This window comes from Empidonax traillii, unplaced genomic scaffold (genome assembly GCF_003031625.1).
Source record: "Empidonax traillii isolate 1590-97213 ecotype Southwest subspecies unplaced genomic scaffold, ASM303162v1 scaffold142:size1213974, whole genome shotgun sequence".
Lineage (NCBI taxonomy): Eukaryota > Metazoa > Chordata > Aves > Passeriformes > Tyrannidae > Empidonax > Empidonax traillii.
Window position 1 is genome coordinate 916,286 of NW_020955335.1, and position 22,610 is coordinate 938,895.

Genomic DNA, 22,610 nt, shown 5'->3' on the forward strand with positions numbered 1-22,610 from the left:
ACTGGTGAATCTGTATGTTACTCTGTAATAAAACTTGGCCAATTTTGACCTTTGCAGAACACGTATGAATCAATTCCATCACTTGTTAACCCGTCCAGGATTCAAAAATATCCCTCCCCAAATCAGGAATGAGCAAGTGGCAATTCACAGATTACTCACAAGGAGCCAAACACTGAGGATTGGTATTTAAACTGCAGGAGTGCTAAGCCAAGTTACCAGTGAGCTGAATGCAAAGATATGGCTTCAAATATGGATGTTGAATAACAAACACAAATATGCAGCTATATGATATCTGTATTTAAATGAATTATGCAGACCAGATTGAAGAAGCTTTGAGTTACTGGAATACAAAGACCTCAAAGGCTATTATGATCAAATTTAATCAAAGTTACAGTGTTTATATAAATATTCGCCCACTTTTTTCCTTTCTGATTAATTTTTAATTGTGAAAAAAATCAAAGTAAAGAAAAACAGTGGGCATTCTGTTTCAAGCTAAAGACCACAGAATGAAAGCCTAAACATTTTCACTTATCTAAGGACCAGCTGCACTGAAATCACTGAAATTACCGCTGTGTTTTTATTTATATTGCAACAGCTATATTGGCCTAAAACTGACACAAAGGGAGAATTAGGCCATATATTTACGTTCAGCACATTCTATGGTTCACTTTCACGCTGATTATTTTGATATGTTTCCCAGCTCCATGCTGTGTAAGTAGTTGTGGATGATTATTTTACACTGCAGCAGCTATATGAATGGTCTATCAATTCTTGTATAAAAGTGAATATAACCTGTATTCTGAACTCTAAAAACAGCCTCCATTTTGCCTTAATCCTGTGCATTATACAAGCAGAATGCAAAAAATTTTACCTTAAAAATAAATTACCTGAACTTTAATCTGAAAATTGTACAACAACTCCATCACCGTATTTCAGAGAATTTAGGATTATTTTGTTTGTTTCCCATCTTTATTTCCTGCCTAACACTGGCACGATGTCCCACAGAGCACATTGCATACATTCTGAAGTGTAAGCTGGGGATACAACAGGGTCAGTGAAAAGCAGGGCATATTTCAGTGCCTATTCCTGTAAAATTACCATGCTTCTCTCCTTCTTTATCTTCCACCAGAGACTCTAAGCAGATGATTTTGCAAAGACTTATGGATTCATTAAGTTTGAACCATGCCACATGTTCCTCCAACTTCAACAGAATTGCTCACATACTGAATTTAAGCACATACTTAACTGTTTTCTGTATTAACTCTCTGACTTCTGTGTGGAATTCATGGACAGTTTTCCCTGCTTTCTTGTAGGTTTTAAAAACAACCAGAGATCCACTGATCTTTATATTATATAAAATAAAATCTATAAAGGTGGTTCATATGTTGCTTTAATACACAAAATATTTAACTTGATTAGATTTTTGGGGAGAGGCAGTGGCAGCATGTATTGAACCCCTAAGTCTTTTCTTTATCTTTACAACTATTTTCTTATTCCATAAGCCATGCTACAGGGAATTTTTCTGTTTCTTGGGACTTTTAAAGGATGTCTAATGTTTATTTTCCATAAACTTTTTATGTATCTACATATGAAAATGCTGTTTTTTCTGTGCACGTAACATGTTATTTGGAATCAATGTTCTGTGTTTGATTTCCTTCTTAGACCTGTAAAAATCATATAGAGAAATTAGTTTGTAATGTAGCCTCTTTGATTGAGAGTAGATTAGTGCACAGCAAACTATATAGAAATTAAGCACCCACATTTATGTTATACCAAATGATTTTGCCATTTTTGAGATAAGCATATGCCACATATGATCATTTTCCTATAATGATTGCTACCAATTTCTCCTCATAAAATAAATCTAATTTTCCATTTCCTAATTCTATCTATTTGCAAAATGCTTTTTGAAAATCTAAGGAAAAAAGGTAATTAAATTTGCATCCTCAGAACAGAAATGTGCTTGTGCACCTCATTTGTTTCATCAGCTATCACAAAATGCATATACAAAATATCATTTCATTCCTTACCATAAAAATTACATACAATACAGTTCTTCCCATATATTTCTAATTTTAGTAAACTAATGTATTTCTAAACCTACCCACATTCACGTTTTTCACTCCCCAGCAGTGTCAGCCTATTGATACACAGGAACTACTTCTGCTTGGCACAAGGAGCAATTAATCCACACTGCCAAACACAAGAGGAATGTAATGCTTTTTCAAATATCAAATCAGTCCAATTTCATTTAGACTTAAATGATTTTTCTGGTCCCTCTTCATGTAGATACCTCTGCAGTCAATTAGCATTGTCACTTTTAATCTGTAATACTCAGATACTGGTCATTTCCCATTAGGGTCTTATTAAATAGATTCTTATGGTCAGATAGAACCTTCTGCAATGTAATACCTGAGGAGAGAAAACTGACAGTCATTATGCAGCTGGCATTTACTAAAAGGTTAGATACTGCAGATAACCTTAATCACAAATTACACTGCACGCCAGTGAATTACCTCACCACTTTACAATTCCAGCTAAACAGCCACATTTCCAACCCAAACACTCTTAGACTACGACTCAGTTAAACTTAACCATCTAGATGTTCCCTAATTAAAATGTTTTTATGCTTTAGAGCGTCAGACTTCACATCAGGCTTCCACATTAGACAGAGAAGCCTGTTTTGAAAGCTTTGGAGCTCCAGAGCTTTTTTGCTGCCTATAAACCCCACATTCCCTTAAGCTGCAGACACGTGTTGTCAGCTGGATCCCACGGTGCTGCCCCACCTGCTTGGTGAGAACCTGCCATTGCTGAAGCTGCCCGTGCTAAGTGATTCATTTGGAGGAATCCCATGAGCAGCTCAGCCAGCAGGCTGAGGGGGGGACGACTTCTGGCACCAAGAATTGCATTATAAGCAGCTGGACAGTGGCTTCAGGTGTGCTATTCTGTCATGGAGTGAAGCTCAAACAGAATCAGAATTTCTCAGAGTGATCTCTTCTAAACCAAAGATGACAGAGCGTGAGAGTCCAGTTTCACGGGGTTTTGCCAGAAAGGAAACCTCTCTGTCTTGTTAAAAGGCACACAATACACTCTCACCTAAATAGAGGACAAGGATTTTTTTTAAATGAAATTTTGATATGTGATGAGATTTTTTGTGACAGATGATTCTGTAAAAAGGGATTCAGTAAAACAGCTGAGAATTCCTTTGAGTATAAAGAAATCCAAAGGAAATGATGGGTTGGCTGGGATGTAGGTAAATGCAGAAATCAATATATCCATCACATGGTCTTAAGTAGCAACAGTTAAACCAGGATGCAGCAAAAAGAGGTGATAAAATGTCTGAGTTGTTTAATTGCTGCTCTTCAAACTCAATAGAAATGCACTGACTTAGTGAACAGCAGAGCAGATCTGAGTGACCAAAGCACTTGAATCACTACCGGCTGAATGATATGAGATCATGGCAAAGAGTTTTACACAGCAATCCAGACATCATCAACAATGCTTGAAGAATTTTCTAGGGGCACAAATAAACATCTGCTCACTGTTTTGTTGTGGTGCTCATGGATATGGTGGCAAGTATAGACAGGATGGCTTAGCAGCACAAGTAGGGAAGATATAGTTGGGTTGCGGTTTGTGGTGGGTCTTTGAGGACTGCTCACTACATTGACACCATTTTCCCCTGAAATGCCTCCCATGAATACACTACATAACCAGTTAATGACTGGCACATAACTGCAATGACCTTTCTGCTGTCTCTTGCTTCCATCTACACCTTGCTGCACTCACAGATGTCCATCCTTGAAGAGGATGGCCAGGCCCCGTGTTTCTCACAGAGGTTCATCACTTAGAACATGCTTTTTCCACTTGAAAAGAAGGGCCACCCTTGCCCTAAGCTGGTGTACCTTTTTCTTCTGTAATGAAGGAGTGGAGCTGCAATACGGAGGGGAAACTAAATAGCTCCAGTCTAAAAGTGTGGCAAAATGGGGGAACTGACCATGGATCTTCATATTCTGGTTCCCAGACCTTCCTCCCATTGCAACTCTAGAAAATGCATCATTTATGCAAAAGCTAACTCAGTATTAATTAGTTACTGCCATTCACTGTATTCACACATCACATATTTTTATTATGCAACTTTATCAAAATATCTATTTCATCCTGAGCAGTGCATGTGCATTTTTTTCCCCTACTCAGATTTGTTTAAGTGATTGCCTGCCTGATCAATCCTACTGATTGTTTATCTCTGGTGGCGTAACAGCACGCACAGAACCATGCTGCAAACTGACAGGCATCTCACTGTATGGAATAATTCAATGCCTCATTAAAAAAGAGAATTAGACGTGGCTTTGGAGATTAGTGCCAAGAGAAGTTTGCCATTTTACATTCTTGTTGATGCAAACTGTAGGGACATGTAGTGTTGATCAGCAGGATATGAAACAACAGACACCGCAGAGGTCAATGCGAGCCAGCCTGTGTGGGCTTTCTCCCGAGTCTCAGGAATATGTGTGGGTTTGTTTATTGCTGAAATCCCTTCCAAAGCACCCCTGTTTACATAGCATTAAGGTGACCCAGGAGACAAAAAACGGAATAAAAGCTGAAAGCTTAACATTAATGCTGCTCCTCGTGCTTACACATCAGAATAATTTCTGTCAAACTTTGAGCCATAGCAATGCTGTTTGCTGTAGTCTTACTTCTGTATACTTTACAGATAGGTGTAATTTACTTGAAATCTGGTTTGATTTCATGTTCCAGTGGGATCTACAAAACAAATCAAGATGAAAAAAATTAGGCAACCTCCATCTTCCCCTCTGTCATGTGGTTTTCCTATAACTTCCTATCAGGGGTGAATAGTGGTGGTTCATTGGCACATTGAAAAGGATTTGGAGGCTATCATGGAAAATGTTGCAATAAAATATTTTCCCTGCAACCTTTTAAAGTGTCTGCTTGGACCTTGAATTGAAAGCTAGCAAACTGTCTAATATCCTGCCAGCTTTCCTTTCTGGACACATAGTGGATTTGGGAAGGGTTATACTATGGCAGCCTGACTTATCTAGCTGTGGAGACTGACTGAGATCTCCGGGAGGAACCTCCTTCCATCAGCCTGCCTGCAAACACAAGACTTGAGGACAGAGGAGCTCTGAGAAGCCCAGCTATGTCCTTGCAGACCTTGCAGACAGCAGCCAGTCATATACTGTTCAGCACTACTCATTAGTAAAGCTCATTGGGGCAGAGAAAGGGCTCTCAAGTTGCCCTGTACAACAAATCAGGACTTCTGCTCTGCTGTTGTACAGAGGAAGGACACTCTCTGCCTGGCTCCCTCCAGCCCACATGCTCATGATAACCAGAAAGTGCCTCTTTGTGCTCAAGTAATACAAATATTACACAGCTCACTACAGGGAATGAGAATGAGAGACTAAGCTCTAATACTCATTAACAAATAACCACTGTTTCATTAAGTTGAGTGTCAAGGACTGTGCAGAACGGAAAACCGCAGTGATTTAATATAGATTTCTAGTTGGAACATTATGATACCTGTAGAATACTTTACTAAATTACTGATGTCAGTTGTATTTCTCTTCAAGACTAGGGAAATAGGTTATTGGAACAATAAAACATCTAGAGGCATTTAAAATGTCAGTCTAATAGCAAGAACCAGTAAGGCTTTTAATTACCTTCTGTGCCATTTTTTTAATTGCTTCAGTGGCTGCAGTGCTTAGTGAATTCCTGACAGAGCAGCTGCAACTGACTTAATTTAAAACACTTTTTGAGCTTTTGGTGGAAGTATTAAGAAACACAGCACTAATCCAGGGAACTACGTAGGATATTTTATGTGGTGCATGTGAGGAAACCCTTGGCTCTGTTTGCAGCATGGGCAGGAACGCTTTGAAGAGCTTGAATGGATATTCACACCAACAGTCCCCTGGTCTGGGTAGAAGATGGTGTTGGCTGGCTTTTGTAGGAGCCATGTTTCAGCAATTCAGTTTATAGAAAGCAAAACCTATCCCTCGTGGCCCTGGCAGCCACAGGACATAGAACAGGGGCTCAAGAGAAAGGCTGAGTGCCAGAAATTGTCCCAGGATCCTGCCAGTTCAAACAGAACTTACCTTTATCTTGCAGATGCATTTGCAACTCTTGAGATCAAACTCTTTTTTTTTTTTTTTTCCCCAGACAGAAAGCTATTCTATTAACAGGGAAGAAAATATAGGAAAATTTTCCCCTAATAAAGTTTAATTTACAGATAACTGGTGCACCTCACCCAAGGACTATCCACAGTGATCACAGAGGTGGACCTGAAGAATACCAAAGAACCAAGTGAGCTCGTATTTTTCGAGCAGATAAGAAAAGCCAGTCAAGCTGGAAATGACGTCTGAAACACAAGCACCTCAGCTGCAGCTATCTGCTACCCACGGTGTGGAAGTGGCACATGGGGAATGTCATTCCTCTTTGTCCACAGACATTTAAGGCCATGCCCAGCCAACTCTTTGGCAACATATGGAGGGTCAGATTGTCCTTGCTGTGGATCAAGGTGACTCCAGCAACACAACATGGTGCCAATGCACAGCCTGGGGTGGGCTCTTGCCATGCAGACCATAAATACCTCCTTTCATCCTGCCCCCTCACAGCACAGCCAGGGGACGTTCCCCTACCAGCCTGCAAAGACTCAGGCTCCCCCAAACCCACGTGCCACCTCCAGTGAAGGACTCCCAATCACAACCTCCCCAGCACTGGGTAACCAGGTTGGCTCAGGCAGTTTGGGCACCACTGTCCCATCCAGGTCACTGCCACCAGCCTCAGGACAGCAGGAGCAGACAGGTCTGGGTGTTGGCCAGACACTGTTGAAGTTTCCTGGCAGAGGGAGGTTGGGACTGGGAAAATCACAGCAGAGCTTCCACTCATGGCTCTCTGGTAGGGCAAAACCATATGATTTCAGGTTTATTTCATACTACACTGCACTCAGTTAATAAAATGGACTTCTAATCCATTTGGAAAACCACACGGGGCACAGATCCATCTCGCAAACCTCTCTTTCCCTCCTGGGGTTTATCTCAATTAGGCTGTTAAAAGGCATCATTGAAAAGGATTAGCTAACACCTCCTAGCATTGTTTCAAAGGGTGTTTCCACCCTAAAAAAGCACAGTAGTACCATTTTCTGGCTAGAACATGGTTAAAGAAAACTTTGTTTCCTAATGACATTGCAGGGAAGGTATTCTACACCAGTACAGGCAAGAAGGTGAGGACCTCAGACACACAGCTGGTACACAAACCAACAGTACCTTATCTATTTTAATAATTGTAGTCAGGACAAGTTCTCAGACACGATGATTATGAGGACACATCATGGACACAGGAAAGAATAAAATATTACCTAATCTGGTACATTGATTCTGTCGGACATTTAGAGCCACAAAATAAGATTATTCATCAAAAATTATTGGACTTCTTGTCATTTTGAAGGGGAAAAGATGTGTCTTTTCTAGCTATTAATTTTTGTCTTGCATTGAAACTGAGAGAAAAACATAGACACTAGGTAGAAATGTACTGGCAACCTTTCTAAACTGAGGTTTTAGTTAAATATACACAGCAGTCCTTAGAGTGAATATTTAATAGCAATTTTGAAGGTCAACTATAGTCTGTAAACAGGCTATAAATTATGCTGAAAAATTCTTTTGATGAGTTCTTGCAATAAATCCTTTTTGTGTAAACTACAACATATTCTACTGGGCCCTTTCTGATTTCATTCATACTCACATAAATCAACAGAAAATCCATGGGAGTCAATGGACTTACACTGAAAACAGTAAAAATTTTCCATCTGATTTTTCTAGGAAGCATAAATTCATTGCATCAGCTTTTCAGGATTATTATAATTTTAGGGAAACACACGCTGATGACAAAATCCACCAGATCTTATGCTTTAGTAGTCTAAAAATTCACGCTTACCAAATATTTGCCATAATTTAAAATAATCTACTTAAATGGGAGGAAGTGTCAGATTTTACAGAAGCTGAAGGAACTGGATCAGAATTATTTAAAGTGAGGTAGTTTCATTTAAAGTGAGGTGGTTTAAAGGGGGTTTTGTTATTTTAACTCAAAATGCTGAAAACAGGTTTCAGTTTATGACTCTGCCTTATAGGGCAGATTTCATTCTGTCTGGCACACCATGATGTCTTTTTTGTTTGTTTGAATATAAAAAGATTGCACATTGTTAGATGTGCATAGAGATAAATGCAAAGAAAAAGCCGGTGTAATACACCACGTACAAAAAATGAATCACTGTCATCAGAACTAAGAAAACCTGGCCGTGTGTGCATTTTTATTTAGGATTTACTCCAAAAGTCTGCTTGTAACTAGGACAGCTGTATGATCTGTGCAAGTATTTCAATGTCCTATAGCAAAAGGTCTTTTCAGAATGAGTGGGTCTCCTCCCTTCTTTTCTTGCCTATCTATTTTCACAAAAAAATCTGCAAACTATCGCCAGCTTCTTTGTCAGCTTTGGTTGGACAACATGTCCACAAGATTGTTAACAGGTGTGCACCGAAACAGTAGGACTGAAACAGGTTGTTTTTGGGTTTGTCTTTTTTTTTTTTTTTCCCTTTTTCCCAGAGGATTAAACTAAAATATCATTGTCTGACAGCAGACAGGTGGACACATGAAAAACTACTTAGATGCAAGTCTAAGGAAGCCTACACTTCCAGCACAGTAACTTCCAAGCCTGTTGCACAGCTTGACAACCTGCAGTTAAGATCAAGGGCTTTCTGATGTAGTAAAGCAAAGCAGGTACTGGTTTCATTTGTTTTAAATCAGAAACATTCTGGTGTGTTGTTTTACGCAGGAGTTCCCCCTCATGTCAGTTGAAGAAAAAAAAGTATAAAACCATTCAATATTTAAATACTGTGCTATAAGTTTATATGGTAAGAGATCCAGAGGATCCTTAGAAATAGGATAGGCTAGAATAATTTTTCATGCTTAAATTCATTCAAACACCCTAAGCAGTGTACTGGAAGGCTACATTTTCTATCTGTTATCGCTGTTTTCATTAATCTGTCAATTTTTTTTCATTTACTACCATCATATTATAAGATTTTATTGGATCATTGACTAATGTTTTCTATTTTTCAGCTTCTGATTAATGTGTTTATTGATGCAAAAACCAACAGATATTAGGTTGGGGAACAAAAAGCAATACACTAAATTGAGCTTTAATGTTGGTTTCTTTACCAAATTGTCTAAAACTAAAGAATTAAAATATCTGCTTCCATTTATCATTTCACCTACACAAGTTCCAGTATCCTATTACATGCAAGAGGTTTCACACTTGAGACAAAGGTTTAATTATCAGGCTGCTGCTAGAATTGTGATATATTCTCAGGTAGCTATATTACCTGGGATCTCCTAGCAGCATTTCAATGTTTTAATTTTAACCAGTGAGACACTTCATTTTACATCTCCAGAACCTTGTTAAATACACTGAACAACAACAAATTTTTTATTGATCTTAGTGGAGGTGTTCAATGTTAACTTCATTTCACCCTGACATTCATTTTAATTCCTTTTATTCCTTGCAGTCTTTCATTTGGCATAGGACAATACAATTCATCGAGGCTCTAATATGTTTAATTATGCTCAGTGGAAACATGTTTAAAATTCATTCTAGTTCTAACAGACGTATGTAAGCCAAATGCTTCCATAAAAAACAAAACTCAATAACTGGAGACTCCACAAATTTCAGTTCATTCCATGCAGCAGGAAGGGAGGGTAATCTCTTTCCCATCTGCATATTTTGATGAGCTATTTTAGTCCACAACTCCCTAAATCTGAGGTTATAACTTCAAAAAGGCAAACTCAGCAGTCCTGAGGCAAGTTGCAATCATCAAACTGCATCAGCTACCCCTCCCTTGGGCACAAAGCTGAACCAGAAAGAAACAGCAGATGCCTGAAGACTCTTTTAAGGAAGATGCCACCTGCCAGTTTAAAACCAGAGAGGTGGATGGGTCTGAAGGTTCTCTGCACTATGCTGAGATGGTGGCTGTGCCTGTGAGATAGTTTTAGCAAAGCACACTGCAGAGCAATCACACCATAACACCTTTTCAATCCATCCACAGCCTTACCCTCATTCCTGTTCAGCTTCCCCCACTCTCACAAGACCACTGTGGGATAACAAGGCTTGATGGTGGTACTGGCAGGGTCTTATTGTACCTGATTGACCTTGTGAGGGACCACCAGCTCATTTCTTGAGGGGAAGCCGTATGAGGAGCAGCTGAGGGTACTTGGGCTGTTCAGCCTGGAGAAGAGGAGACTGAGGGGAGATGTCATTGCAGTTACAACTTCCTCATGAGAGGAAGAGGAAGGGCATGCAATGATCTCTTCTCTGTGGGGACCTGTGACAGGACCCCAGGGAATGGCCTGAAGTTGTGTCAGGGGAGGTTTAGGTTGGATATTAGAAAAAAGTTCTTCCCCCAGAGGGTGGCTGGGCACTGGAACAGACTCCCCAGCACCAAGGCTGGCAATGCTCAAGGAAGGCTTGGATTGTACTTTCAGGCACAGGGTGTGATTCCTGGGGATGGCCCTGTGCAGGGTCAGGAGCTGGACTCGAAGATCCTTGTGCATCTCTTCCAACTCGGTATATTCTGTGATTCTGTGATTTTTAGCCGCTTCTGTGTACAGCCGAAAACCTCTAGCTGGCTTGACAGATGCAATTAGCCACTGCAGCACCTACCCAGGCCTGTCCCTACCAGGTGATATTTAGCAGGGTGACTTACTTTGCCCTTAACCCTTTATGTGTTGGACTTTTCCGCAATTTACTGAAATCTACATTACCCTCTTTTTTATTAGCAGGCCAGTGACCTCCAGAATTATAAGCAAAGAAAGCTGCAGCAGGCAGCAGATCCACCTTAACGCCCACCACCAAGTTCAACCACCTCCAGTTTCTAGGACTGTGCAAACATATGGTGTAAATTTGGGTAACGCCGTGAAGAAACCCAAGAGGCATAAGTACAATTTTATATTAAAGACAGAATCAGCATTAATTTCACAAATTAACCAGTTATAATTTCATTTATTCATAACTCCTGCAGTGTCACTGTTGGTGATTGTGATCTGAAGAGTATCAGCTCTCTAATAACACTCTCATCCAAACACTGATGCTGGAGTCAACACCACACTCATCTATTGCTGCCTTGCATCCAGTTCACTGGCTTATCCAATAAGCATCCCCCTATTTGACATGATCTGGGCATGCAGATGCAATGCCACTTCCATTCGCTTACCACTGACTGGGATAATGCATATCATTAAATTTGTATTGTTTTCAATGTGGAATTTTGTCTAAACGTCCTCTTAGTTTTCCATTTTCCTCCTCCATTTTCAATCACAAATTTCCCTCACTCACCAGAAGATCTCAGAATTAATTTGATTGTTCTTTTTCCTTTGGCTGTTCTTAACTTGAATGTTATTCTATTTTTCTCTGTTAATGATTAGATTAGCAGTTTTCTTGTTCTGGGTTGTTTTGGATCCACCTTCTCCAGCAATTTTCACTTTCCAGCTTTGATGCAAGTATGTTATAAACAGTACTCTAGACAATGGCCAACTCTGCCATATGGAGCAATAAAAATGCTTGGATCTCCTTTTGATTTATAGTGCATAGGACTGGTAATTCAATTCACTGCACTACTTGATTTGTTTTTCATTGCCCGTACACATTGGGATGAATACTTTAGGGATTATTTTAGCACAGAAACACCCAGATTGCTTTATTTGTCTAGATATCAGCACATTTCCCAGTTTATGAATGACTTTTGTTTGTGGTGTTTGTTCATTTACTTGGACTGAATTTCATTTGTCATTGGTAGGTCCTATCGTGTCGATGTCTTCCCAAACGAGCTGTACTGCACACGTGGGACGTTTCCTTTGTGCTCTCGGTGGATGTTCCTGTTACTGCTTGGAGGTTCAGCGTATGTTAAGGGGCACATTCTGCTGATGCCAGCTGCAGCCTTCCTCTGCACAGGACTATTATTTCAATCTGTCAGAGTCTGACAGTATTGCAACATTTGTGTTTCAGAATAAGCCTCACTCCAACTTTCTTCCTAAGGCCTGAGTTTGTGACACCAAGCACTAGAACTACTTCAGCTATCCTTAGTTTTCACCTTTGACTTCAAAATCCCTTTGAAGTACCATGAAAAGTCTTCTAAGAATCTAAATATGATTACCTCCTTAATGACCAGGAAAGCAACATTTTATTTTTCTTATTGAACTCTTAGACCAGCAGTTATCCATCCCGAGGAAGTTTTCCCTGAGAGAGACATGACTACTTCACGGATGTGGGCATGCTTAAAAACACATCTAGCTGTCAGCAAGCCCATAACAGTCAGTCAAGCCCAAAACAGTCATTCAAATGTTGCAAAACATTTAAAATGGAACACTTTTTAGAATGAGTTTCCCAACCAAAACTCCTTCTATACAATACAGTAAGCCTGAATAACAAACCTGTTTATTTAGCAGGATCTACGAATGCTTATGATTCATGCTGGAAATCCTGACTTCTCAGACAAAAGAGATAGCCTGTAAAGACCATATTTATATTTTAGCCCCTGAATCACTGAAAACTAGAAGTTTCCCTGATTCAGGAGCATCATATTTTAAATCCCTCTTATCTTCCAAAAGAGTTTAGGAGAAGAATCATACCATCAAATCTATAATATAAGCAGTTCTGTAGCCTTCTAAAATAAGATTTTAGGAAATTACTAGAAACAAGTGAAAAAAGCTAGAGTACAAAAATGGGGTGGGGGGAAATAAATAGTGTCACTTGTGAACATTAAAATCTAGCAACAAATTATTCAAAGTTGGAAATTCCCTCCAACAAGTGCAATTGGCTATTTCTTTCTCTCTCTAAACATTTCCATTTGTTTTCAGAGACCCTAAAGAAGATAAATTTGGGTAAAATTATGTAATTTTTTCACATAGTTCTGAGGAAACCTTTTAAAGAATAATTTTGTTTGACAGAGGTTTGATAATACTTCCCTAATTTTATGCTGAATACCTAAACACTTTAGAAAGTGGTAAGGACTTAGAGCTGCAAATAAGCTCCAAATTTTAGAGGTGATCCTTCACTATTCATGGATTTCTCTCTGTTGGAATGCAACAACAGTTTTTGTGCTTGCACTGTGCCCTTTTATGGCTTTGTCTGTGCATTTTTACTGTCCAAATCATTTCACACAAGAGATAGTTATGTTCACTTAGCAATGCATCTGCTAATGTTGTGAACATCAATGTTTGCTAAGAGAACTGTGTTCACACAGAGAAAAAAAGTGGTTTCCACATCCCTTGGAATGCTAAAGTGAGTAAATTATACTTTCCTGATGGAATAATATTATATAGGATGGTATTCTTGAAGCAGGATATATAGTTGTGTTAAATAAAAAAATTAAATGCGAGCCAATTCATGAAGAAAATTCCACAGACCTGAAGCATGACATGTTTACCTAAAGCTTTCAGTTTCACAAGCTTCATATCAAGGACAATAAAAGCACAAGATGCAGCAAAGAAATTTTTTTGTCACCAGTTTATGAACACAGGATTCAGCATGAAAATGGCCAGGATGTAATATACAAAATAGTCAATGAAACACAAATCAAAACTAATAAACAGATCACAATAAGCTATTTTTTGCTTAATTTTTGCACTTTAATTTTCATAGAATCATAAAACCCTAGAATGGTTTGGGCTGGAAGGGACCTTAAACACCCTCCTTTTCCACCCCCCTTGCAATGGGCAAGGTTTCTCAAACCCCCATCCAGCCTTGAATCTTAAGAAGTCACTCTCCCTTACATATTCCCTACCTTCTGTGCATTTTTACACTTATCATTATTATTTCCAGAATGACTTTCAGCTTCCCAGGGGCTGAGCTCCGAAGAGCCGCTGAGGCTGTTTTCTGCAGCAAAATAAACTGCACAAAGAATCAGCACTGTATTATCTCTACAAACGTGTACTCTTCCTTACTCATTTTGCAGTTCTCAATCTAGTGGATGTCAGGGTATTTAATATGGCCCATTCTTCATGGAGAATAGTCATCCCATTTGCTGCTGTGAGATTGATAGTGCTGCGTGCTATCAATCCCAAAAGCTCTGATGCAGGCCATGGACCTCAACCAAAAGATTCCTTTCTGTGCTATCAATCTAGCAGCTCTGTATTCTCTCCAAGTCTTAAATCAGTCTGGTTGATATCTTTCCAGTTTCTGTATTCCTGCATCAGCAGTCTGGCTAAACATGGTCATCATTCACTACCTCTGTTTCAGCAGTGGTTACAAACACAATATCACTTTCTGCAACGTTACACTCTTATTATTGTCATTGCTATTTATTTATATTACAATAGCACCCCCCAAGTGATCAGTGCTTTCCAAACCTAGGGAAACCCACAGATTCCATCCCCCAAAGTGGGGGAGCCATGCAGGGATTTTTTTTTTTTTAACCGTAGCAGGACTTTCAAACTTAAACAGCACAGATAAATATAAACTACAACAGCCTTGTGTTGAGTAACAGGAAAGTGCAACATTTGCTCCATTATGGATGTTTCCAGCCTTAACACACTGAGCTCTGAAGCACCACAAAATGTTGGAGTGGAAAGGCACAAGTTCCCCTTCTCTTAGCACTATTTGTTAGCCAAATAGCCATTAGGTGGCCTCCTTAAGTACTCTCAAAAGGCCTTACATGTATTGTGGTCCTGGAAATGGTTTTGTGTAAATGTGAACATTAAAAGAAATATTTAATTGGGTTTCTCTTCTTCTTTTTTACATTATTTTTTAGGCTAAATTCATCCGTAAGATTTAATTTTTACAAACCCAGTAAAAACACCTTCAGAATCTGAGTCTTGGTAGGTAAGAAAAATCTTCAGTCAGAAGCTTATGGCTCACATGGAGAACAGTTGAAATGTCTCTCATATTCAAGTCTTAATATAAGCTGATAATTAAACTCCTTACCATTATTGTTGAATGTGGATTTTAAATCCTTAAAATATGGGAATGCCAAGTCACCTTTCCCACTGAGACAATTTAACAATTGAAATTTATGAACCGTACCCTTCATTATGACTTCCATTATGTAAGGGGATCTTAATTTTAAGCCCATTCAATTTTTCAGTAGAAGGCTGGTGAAATAGTATGAACCATAGCTTGAATAGTATCAACCACAGCTTTTACAGAGCTGCTTCTGTACAAAAATAGTCAGAGAGTATGCTACAAGAGTATTTGGGTCTACACAGCACTGCTTCTGTGAATCAGTGTGTTAAGTCAAAGCTAAGCACTCACCAACCAGCTGCTTCTCTGTTCTGCACTTTGGTAATGCAGGAAATAAAAGAGTAGAAGGACTCGGCACAAAGCCAGGGAAGCTGCCCAAGGTGCACGAGCAGCAGCAAAAGCAGGTGAAGCATCACCATTTCTCCCTCTGCAGCTCTGCTGGGCTGAAGGGCAGAGCCAGATGTGTGTAACAGGAGCCTCCTGTTTAGAGGTCAGAACAGAGAAATAGGGCGGCTGTCAGTTTATCCAGCTGAACCAAACCAGATAAAAGTTAAGATAAAAAAAAAAAAAACAGAAGTGACGGATTTCATTTTTGTTCATCCTGCCCTAATTAATATGCACAGTAAATATATCTGGACAGGCACCCTGCTTGGAGTGCCCAGATGAGAATCTGTAATGAGAATCAATAATTTAGTGGAGACTCTATTTATTATTCTATTTTTGCTGCCCATAAAGGTTGTCACAAAGACTGGGGCCCCACCACGCTGCAGACAGGGCAAAATAACTCCATCTGGAAGGTCTGCAAATACCGCAGACCATGAACAGGCAAGGAAAGGGAGAACTAATGCAGATATCCAGCTCAGTGAAGAACTGGAAATTGTATTCATGACTCCCAAAAAAGTGGTCCACTGCTCTGACTGGGATGTGTGCTTTGTAATTTTAAGATTACAGAGCTGCTTGAAAAGATGCATGATTTTACTCCAAACAAGCAGACTCTACACCAGGCAGGGCAAAGCAGCAGCCTGATAACATCAAAGGGGAAACGATCTAAGTTAGACAAAACAGAGAAGAGGGTGATAAGAAAATAAGAAGTGCAGCTGATGGAGATGGGGAAAAGCAGTGCTGGGCTCATTGGAGAGCTGGAAATGGACTCCAGTGTGGAATTTGATTCCCTTTGCTGGTGGAAGAGATGATGCCACTGTGCACAGCAGGGCTCAGTGACAGCGTGTTCACCTGCTGGGAATGGTCAGCAGAGACATATTCAAGCTGCTGAAAGCCTGAGCTCCAAAGCTATGTAGGTTTAATCATAAAAAAAAAAAAGATGAAATTAAATACACGAAACCCTTTCAAAATGCAAGGCTCAAATGGGAAGTTTAGCTAAACAAAGTGCTCCACCAGAAAAAAAAAATTAGTGATCAATGAAAACCAAGAAAAACCTTCTCTATGTGTGAATAAGTTTTGAAAAGATTTCATAAACATTTGATAATTTCATACAAAACACACAGAGGTGAAATTAAAATGCAATATTTCAATTGGCTCAAGGAGCTGGATTAAGCAGATGAAGACAGAGATGGTTTTAATTACTAAGAAGAGGTTCTTTATTAGTCTCTGATATATATTGATTTTCTCAGATTAATTTATATATGAGTGGTCCATGGAGTTCTTACAGTGCAAGTTTTTGTAGGTACTGTCTGCTGTAAATACCTAATTTCTCTCTCATCTTTCAAGGACCTATTTCTTTATTTTAAACTAAATTTCTCTTTATTCTATAAAAGACCTCATCTAGTTACAACTTCAGTCTGCAATGAATGTATCCAGTGAACTAATTTATGCCTTTTTCAGAATTATAATTACTCATTTTTTATAGAAACTATGTTTCCTGCAAGAAGAACTGATTGAACTTTCACTGCTTACAGAGTGAGACCATAAAGATGCTTGTATGAATCTTACAGTAATATCTTTACAGAAGACAGAAATGAGGATATAAAAACCTGAAATACAGTTCACTTAGATTGCAGTTTAGTGGAAGTGCATGACACTTTATCAGTTGTATAAGTCCTTCTAACTAAATTATGTTACAGTGATGATGCCATTAATCATGCCTGAAGTATTCTCCCCATCATAAGAGGTATCTCCAATATACTCAGGCTCTGCTAAAGAAAAATATCACACACTCATTTATCCTCTATTAAAGACAAATAATGGAAGCAAGGTAATTACTAGCAACAGTGATGTAAAAGCCAAAACATGAGCATATGCCAAAAACAATTGGGAAAAAAATGAACAGTAAATTCCATCCGTAAAACTGTTCTGTTTTTCTGCAATAGAGGAAACTATAAAGTGACTCCATAAAACTGTTAATGTAATGTAAATCAAGGGCTCCAGAACCAAGGTCATGCAAAAAAAAAAAAAAAAAAAAAAAAATGGAACTTTCTAAAGCCAGAAAAGCAAAATGAGAGAAAAATCCATGTTCTATGGTATATACTATCCCATCTACTAAACAATGATGGCCAAGATGAAGAAAGAAAGGACATAATGCAGCATGCTGGGTACAAGTGGGACAGAGCACTCATCAGTATGCAAAAAACCATCTGTTTAAGGGAAGAATAATTTAAAGGTTATTTCAACAGAAGCAAATTAACTGCAGAGTTCAATATCTGCTTTGTCATTACAATCCACCCTAAACATTAATGCAAAGTACAAATAGCTATCATTTCCTCCACCTCTACAGCATGTGATGCTAGATCATAGAGAGTTTAGAAGAATCTCTTAAAATGAGATACTAACTCCACTCTGAAAGCAAAATATTTATTGGTTGCTCATTGGCTTTCTTTTGGAGGGAGGGTAGTTCTGCTGCATTGCAAAGAACAACTTTTAATGTGATATTTTATATCTGAGTCCCCACAGCTATCAAAACCCCCTTCATTTATCATTAAACTCTGACCATAACTGCAGTGATTCAAACACCTCTACACAGAAAATTGAAATTGCCATGGCAGTGCTCCCAGAAGCCAGGGCATGTGCTCGGGATAGATGTGTATGCCCAGCACTGAGTGGGCCATGGAACATGATCAGGCCTTACACAGTGCAGGCATCACTGCAAAGTGATTGTGTCCCACCCCACGTGATGAAGGACTGGGGGATAAATTGGCTCTGATGTGCAGAAATGAACGTGGAAGTGCCAAAGTTCCCTTCACTGGGAAGGCTGTGGTCACTTGGCTGGACTCCTACTCACATGTGAGCTCTGGGAAAAGCTGCCTTTGCAGCACAGCAAAACCCCCAGGACCTCCCTGGGGTCTTTTTTCTGCCTTGTGACTCAGAGGCCAAAGCCAGGGTGAGAAGCAGGGCAGGCTCTGCTCCTGGCTCATGGGTGCTGCTGGCTCTGGGCTTTTCAGGTCCTGGCACTTTCTTGGTGCTTCTCTGGCTTCCAAAGGACCCCAAGGTCCTGTCCTTAACAGTGTGAACTTCTTGCCTGTGGGAAGCATCAGAGCAATGCACTCCACACCCGAGCAACCCTTGGTGTAAGCTGGTGCCAGTGGAGGTGGGATGCTGTGCTAGTGGGGAAAGTCTGTTTCCTCTGCTTTGCTGAACACTTTTCTACCCTTCAGGTACCACCCCTTGCTCTGCTTTAGGCTCTGTTAGAGGCTGGGAGTGGTGGCAAACACTTTCTTACTAATTTGGATCACTGCAGAATTTGTTCATATTTAACATGTTTATTATATGTTAACATATCATGTGCCTAACACAGCTATAGAAGCTGGTACTTCTGTAACAGGTAGTTAAACAGAAGCCAAATGAAAGCACGTGCCATGTCAGTTTATAACCATTTTGCATTCCTTTATCATTTTCTTAAAATCACCTGTGAATTGAACCCCTTTTTCATTGATTTAAACTGTTCAAGTAGAAGTGTTTACCATGTGTCTATGGTTTCTGTCAATGCAAATCAGTGTTTTTATATATTGTTGCACAGCGTAGCTAAAATTACTTCAGTAAACAAAATTATTTAATTTTCCCATATATCATCATTACATTAGGCTGAAAGCTCAACACGTTTGGCAAAGGAAAAGAAATGCCAAGAATGGCACACAGAGGCTTCATCTTCCAAACCTGCAATTGTCAAAGGAAACATAATTTTTGGCTCTTACACAGTTTATCCTGCTGCACACACTTAAACTTCAATGCCTGAAAACTGCCTCTGTGCATGTGCTGAAATATTTGCATGCAAAAGCTAAATATGTGCAGGAAGAAATGCGTCATTAGCTTCTGCACGTTACAGAAAACTAGAACAAAAACGCCCCTAAGGAAAAGATCCCACGGATTTACAGCTGAAATGGTCAAAACCCAGTGGCTAAAGAGCAGCATTTAACCATTCAGCAATACATTGGGCTTGTTGTTTGCTTTAGGCTTTTTTATATGGACTCCAACATATGTGTGGGTGTATGCATCTTCTGGGCAGAGCTTGAATTAGATCAGCTAAAGCACATATCGGCTCAACAGGGTGCCCCAAAACGCTCACCAACCAACCCATCCATTGCTGCATTTGCCATCTTAAGCAAATTCAATTTCTTTCTTTGTGATAAAATAAGCCAGTTCAAAGCAGATAACATCTCACAATAATGAGTCCCAATGCTGCAATTTAACACAAACCTAGCAATTCCATTATACAACACATCCAGTTCATTAAAAACAACAAGCCAGCTTGTATATGATCTGTATTGCCACAAATCAACCATCAGCAAACTAAGCTGCTGGGAAATGCATGGTCCAGTTGAACGAAAAAAAAAATTAAGCCATGTAATCACCTCAAATGACAGCTAATTTAGATTAAATGTTCAGATGGATTTATGTTTAAGAGCCATTAATAGTGAGATAAAAGTTGTTTTCATCCAGTAAACTTCATCCAGTAAACTTAAAAAGTTTACTCTACCCTATATAAATTGGAATATATTCATAGTAAATATAGTCGCTTTCAATATATTATTCCAAATGTCTCAGTTTATTTAAATATATGGCTCATGGTATCAGAGGTCTGGTTAACCAGTATTAGTTTATTTACTGGAAATATGTTGTAAAAGACAACAGAAATCTATTTACAAGCTATACCTAAATAATTTGGACTCAGTCCTTCATTTCATAAGCTGCTGGACACCTGGCAACTCTCATTATCTTTAATGAGAAGATTCCAAACCTTTCCAAAATATGAATACTGGGCACAATGGGCCCCCAGCTGAAGCATCTTATATATTTTAGCATTCACACCACTATAATGCTACTGGCTATGCTGCATTATACTTGCTTCACCTTGCTTAATGGAAAGAATCTATCAGGTTTAATGTTAATGAAATATTTTAAAATTCCTCTTGGCTCAATAAAAGGCGAGAGATGTGGCCGACACACACTGTTCAAGTGGTCAATTCAAGTTTTAAAACAACAATATACAGCTCTTCCTTACAGGTTTACCATTTTAATTGCTCTCTCTAATCCAATTTTACATCTAATAGACCATTCAGAGTGCTTTGAAAATAGCATACATGTTACTGCAGCAATTTGGTTACTGCCTTACCATCCATCTACTGAATTGCTCTCAATGTATTTGCTGCCACAGTGTCTGAAAATTTCCAGGACAAGAGCTGGGAAGGGCAAAATGAGGCAGGGAATGCCCCAGCTAGGCTCTGTGCCTTCATACTGCACATGTGCAAAAGGGAGATTTTCTGAGAGTTAAGACTTGCAGTTTTATGGCCATTTCCCCATCCCTGCACAGAAAAAACCAATAGTTGAATTACTCTGTGTTTTTTTCACATGCATGAAACACAGATTCCAATTTGTTTCTCTAAATGGCCTTTTCATGGGACCAGGACATCACAAAGACTGGAATCCACGACAAGTACAAATCACAGGCACTGACAGAAAAGGCCAAATTTACCCAGCAATGAATCTTGGTTCTAATTGCACCAGCAGGTAAAAGCACATTTCTTACAATAATCAAGGCTACCTTACACCAGCTTAACAGGCAAGTGAAGTGAAGATGTAAGGTAGCTGCTTCCTGTAAATGCTGCCAGTGCAACAGGAAGAATGGATTGGGAGAAATCTCTGCTACATTTTCAGCTGGAATGTTTTAATTTTATGGCAAGTGAATTTTCTCCTGAAAAATGACCACTATGGCACATCCCCAGTCCTGCTCTTATCTGCAATGTTCCCTTGAACAGGATGGAGAGTGAGCAAGACCCTGGAGGCTTGGATCACTCAGGCTGATAAGGACACATTCTGCAGCAAGGGATGCGCTTCCATGGACTGGAAAACATCACAAAATACAGTGAAATGTGTCAGCTACCAGGCACCAAAGAAACATGGACACCTCTGCCTTTAGGAGAGAGTGGGGTGCCAGGATTCAAGGATGTGAACAGTGTTTAACAGCCACCGCCTGCTGATCTGTGCACAAGGCTTCACATAACGTCTCACCTTGCAGACTGGATTCTGAGATGTTCAGCTTGCAGCAATGGAGTTCGTGGATAAATATCTGATTATCACAAATACATGCATAATTCAGCAGTTTGCTGAATTGCCTAGTTTTGAGCAGGGTCCCAAGTCTGGCGCTTTCCCCAAAACCTGGCTCGGGCCAAAACAATTACAGATTTTCAAGTAAGCTTCCAGTTGCTGGAGGGGGGAAGAGAAGGGCAACAAAAACCTGTTCTAAATAAAATGGACTTCTACTGCCAGTGAACAGTGTTATCTAGTCTTTGTATCTTGGCCAGTTTTTCAGTTTTCAGAGATGGGATCTTAAAATTGCATTCAATAGCAAGATTTTTAATGTTTAGAGACATTGCTTGTCTCTAAGCAGTGGATAAGAGGAGCTAAACAGAGGTGCTGATCACTGTGTTATAAACACAGTATGTACAAACATATATACACATATTGTTTAGTTAGAAAAGTTTTGAGGTGTCATTTCACATTTTTTATTCACAAAGGACTTTTTGTTGGCAGATCTTCAGGTCAGCCAAGATTTCATCATCGTTGCATCTATCAGCTGTTCAAACAAGCCCAGAGCAATCTTGAAACTCAGATAATCTTCTCAACCCCTCATTTCACAAGTTTTACTCCTTAATTGTAAAGATCTTCTCACTATAAAGCATGCCAGGTTAACACAGCCAGTAAATTGAGCAACACCACTTCATGGCATAGATATGTATTATATGGTGTCCATACCCCGTAACACACCAGTTACTATGATCTATAGCAGCTGGTAGTATCAAGTTTGCTGCCAAAGAGACAAAATGGGAATATTTTTGCAGACAACAATTTTTGTGTTATGATTCAGTGACTTGAAAAACCCCAAAACTGTGGTTTTGCATGGATACCTGCTACTGCTGCTCAGTGCTTACATTTTCTTTCTGGAAAACAGCAAGTGACTTCTACCTTGGCGAAGCTACAAAATGAGGTGATCAAGAACTACATAGTTGGTTTGGAAATGTAATCTGTGTTTACTTTACGTGAGAGAGGACACAGAAGCAAGGCAAGCCTTTAGAGACAAAACATACCACATACTATTCTCATCAGAAGCTGACAACATTATTCCTCCAGCATAGTAAATTTTGCTGGAAAT